The 4,088-nt window shown below is 40.1% G+C and overlaps 1 non-coding gene across 1 annotated transcript; it reads right to left on the bottom strand.

Moving 5' to 3' along the window:
• Positions 1 to 2,090: 2,090 nt before the first annotated feature.
• LOC141588909 (small nucleolar RNA R71) lies at positions 2,091 to 2,197 on the bottom strand. Its single transcript, XR_012519875.1, has one exon. It is a non-coding gene; the product is annotated as a small nucleolar RNA R71 (small nucleolar RNA).
• Positions 2,198 to 4,088: the final 1,891 nt, after the last annotated feature.

Below are 4,088 nucleotides of genomic sequence, written 5' to 3'. Positions count from 1 at the left end.
GTCATTATTATTATTATTATTATTATTATTATTATTAGTGTCATAATTATTAGTAGTAATTAGTATAAAAAGACTACCCCTTTACTTACATTAGCTACCACATTATTACACATTACACAATTACTTTACCTTAGAAATTAGACTAGTTCATCTTATTCTCTCTCAACATTGTAAAACCCTCATATTTCCTCTCTTATTTTCATTCAATAAGAAGTTGTTATCTTTCTTTAATTATTAGTTTAATTCTTCTTTTGTTCATTCAAGTTCTTCCCTTTTCATTAGTTTACAATTAGTAATTTTGGGTTGTATTTGGAGAATTAAAGAATCCTTTCATTCTTCCAATCCAAGTTTCCACCTTTTGCAATTAAGTGGTATAATTTCTCTTCCTTATTTCATTTGTTTACATTTTGTTTTTCTCTTAATTCTTGTTTAGTTGTTCATGTTAGAATACTATTTCTTGTTGTTTAATTGATGCTAATCTCTCTCTTGTTCATCTTTTCTTTGTTTTCTATTGTTGTTGCTCTCAAAGATTGAATCTTTGAGTTGCTATTGTTAAAGTTTGTGTCTTTTTGCATTAATATCTTTCCATCTTAGATTAATTTGTCTTTCCTCATAATTTTGTTGATTAATTACATGATTAGTTGTAGAATCCATTTTCACATCATGTTCATGATTAAAGAATCCATCTTTGTTGTTTCTATTGCTCTTAGCACCATGATTAGTGAGTAGTCTTCTACTAGGACTCGGTTTGACCCGACATGAGTAGTTTCACTAATTGATTCTCATAAAGGCTAATTATTTGGGGAAATTAGTGAGGGTAGTTTAGAGGAATGATATGGTTTATGGATTGATTTTGGGTAGTGTCGACTTGTGACCCTTGTCCACCAACGAGAGTTGGTTAGGTTGTGAGTTGGGTACCCGGAATTCGACCCTATGGCTAACCTTTGTTGAGACCGAAAGGGAGAACCGGGTGGGGCACCTCTAAATTAGCGTTTGAAATCGACCCTCGAGAGAGGGAGTGGGATGACCCGGAATACGATGGGGGCTTAATGACCTTGACCAAGTTCTTGACCTCCTTGGAATTGTGCATGATTTTGGGGTAGTTGAGTGTTGAGTTAGGGATTCTTACCTTCGAACCCGAGAGGGGGGTTGGTGGGTAGTGCTAGTGTCCTACTTCGAACCCGAGAGGGGGGTCTTAGGCGAATTAGAGCCATCTCCTCCTTGCTTGTCTACCCGAGTGATTAGCCTAGGGAATTAGTATGTGGAATTACGAATTGTTGTGGGAGAACCGAGTTCTAGGCCTTTTATTCATTTGATTTACAATTTATTTCTCTCTTGCTCATTTATCATCTTTTGTTAAATTGCATTTCATTTCATTTAGTTTAGTTGTTTAGTTTTAAGCCTCATCCAAATATCTCCGACTTAGCTAAGCATAAGAATTTAAAACGATTAATAATCACCCATGCTCCCTGTGGATTCGACCTCGACTACCCTACTACATTAGTTGAGTAAATTGTTTGATCGGGGAAGTGCGACAAACCCCCGCCATCAAAATGGCGCCGTTGCCGGGGAGCAAAGGCTAGATATTAATCGTTTTATTCTAGTTTAGACTAGGTCTTTCTTTGTTACTAATCCCTTTCTTGAGTAGTGGAAGGTGTTTTAGAAGAACCGGCCCCTTTTGAGTTTTTTGAGATTCCATTTGGAATTCCCGAAGAACCAACAATGGCCGCGGTTCCTATGAGGGATAATTTGGCTCCGAAGAAGGTGGTGAACCCAAGTATTGTCAAGCCACCTATTCAAGCCAATAACTTTGATGTGAAGGCTACTTTGTTGCAACTAGTCCAAGGAACCAATTTGGAGGGGGAGCCACCGAAAACCCCAATGAACATCTTAATGAATTCTTGGATAGTTGTGACATGTTTAAGGCAAATGGAGTGTCGGAGGATGCCATCCGCCTTAGACTCTTTCCTTATTCCTTGAGGGGGAGTGCTAAGGAATGGTTGAAGAGTTGTGAGCCCGATTCATTTAGAACTTGGAATGATGTCTCCAAGGCCTTCTTGAACAAGTACTTTCCACCACAAAGGACCGCAAGAATCAAGAGTGAGCTTCAAGGCTTCACCGAACATGATGATGAGACCCTTTATGAGGCGTGGGAAAGGTATAAAGGACTCCAAAGGTTGTGCCCCCATCACGGGATCGGAGATGATGAATTGATAAACAACTTCTATGAGGGGTTGAACAATGAGATGAAAATGAATCTAGACTCCGGCTCGGGAAAAGGGGCACTTGACAAGATAGATCACAAGACGGCCAAGGAGCTTATTGAGGAAATGGCCTCCCGTACTTTTCATTGGAATAATGACCGCCACAAGAGGAAAGGGAAGTCCAATGTGGAATCAACAAACAATGTGGAAGTTAAGGGATTGATAGAAGAACTCAAGCAACAAATTGCTTTGTTGAACTCTAGTAACACATCAAGAAACTCTTCATCAAGTAGGTCTCAAGTGTATTGTTGTGAGATTTGTGGAGATCAAGGGCATCCACCAAATGAATGTCCTTTGATGATGGGAGAGACAATTTGTATGGAGCAAGTGAATGGAGTGTGGGAATCAATTCCGGCTAGACAAGCCTCCAACAACAATCAATACCATCCCGGAATGAGAGCCCACCAAAATTTTTCCAATGGCTCACAAAATGCCCAAAACCCCACTTTCCAACAAAATCCACAATTTACACCAAATTTCCAAGCCCAAAAGCAAAATCCCACCTTTCAACCAAGACCACCATTTCAACAAAATTCTCAACCCTTTCCACAATCCACCCAACCCAAATCAAACATGGAGCTCATGATGGAGCAATTGATGAATTCTCAAAACCAACTCGTAAACACTCAAACCCAATTCATCACTCATTCCAACCAAAAACAAGAGGAGACAACATCCTCTATCAACCAACTAAGGACTCAAATGCAAGCCTCCCAAAGAATGACGGATAATCAAATCTCTCAATTGGCTTCTCAAATAAGTCAATTTCAAGCCTCAAATGGAAAGTTTCCGGGTAAAACCGCGGAGAACCCAAAGACCATTAATGCTATACATTTGAGGAGTGGTAGAGAGTTGGAAGACCGGGTGTTCGTAAAGAGGAAAAAGAGCCGCAAACCGGAAGTTGTGGTTGAACCACAAAAAGTGGTTGAAGATGATCTTGTAGAGGTTGTTGTGGAAACTCCCATGGTAGTTGATGAACCTACCAAAATTGTTGAAGAACCCAAGGAACAAGTTGTGAGAACATATGTGCCACCAATTCCTTTTCCCCAAAGGTTGGCAAGGGCAAAGCTTGAGCAAAAGTATGGGAAATTCATGCACATGATGAAAGGTGTGAACATCACCATGCCTTTTATTGATGCCATCAAGGAGATTCCCGCATATGGAAAATTCTTGAAGGAGTTGATTTCCAACAAAAATTCCTTGAGTCCAACAACAACGGTGAATTTGTCCAAGGAATGTAGTGCAATCTTAATGAATGAGTTGCCCCAAAAGCTTGAAGATCCGGGTAGTTTTTCTATCCCATGCACAATTGGATCCATTCAAATAAAGAGGGCCCTATGTGATTTGGGAGCTAGCATTAGCCTAATGCCTCTCAAGATTTTCAAGAAGTTGAAGGGATTTGAGCTTTTACCAACTAGAGTTTCCTTACAACTTGCGGATAGATCGGTGAGGTATCCAATTGGCCTAGTGGAGGATGTTCCACTCAAGGTGGGAAAACTTGTGATACCTTGCGACTTCTATGTGATGGATATTCCCGAGGATTCCAAAATTCCAATCATCCTAGGGCGCCCATGCCTTGCTACCGGGGGTGCAATGATTGATGTTAAGAATGGGAAGTTTTCCCTTCAAGTTGGTGATGACAAGATGGAATTCTCGTTGGAAAAATCCATGAAATCTTCTTCTATAAGTGACTCTTGTTGTAGAGTGGATTTGTTGGAAGATTGCTTGAATGAGCATAATCTTGAGCCTTCATATTTGGACCCATTTGAAGTTTGTCAAACCAAGGAGGGGGATGGAGTTGATGATGTGTTGGGAGTTGATGTG

Source organism: Silene latifolia, chromosome 6 (assembly GCF_048544455.1).
Source record: "Silene latifolia isolate original U9 population chromosome 6, ASM4854445v1, whole genome shotgun sequence".
NCBI lineage: Eukaryota > Viridiplantae > Streptophyta > Magnoliopsida > Caryophyllales > Caryophyllaceae > Silene > Silene latifolia.
This window is presented reverse-complemented; position numbering and strand designations above follow the sequence as displayed.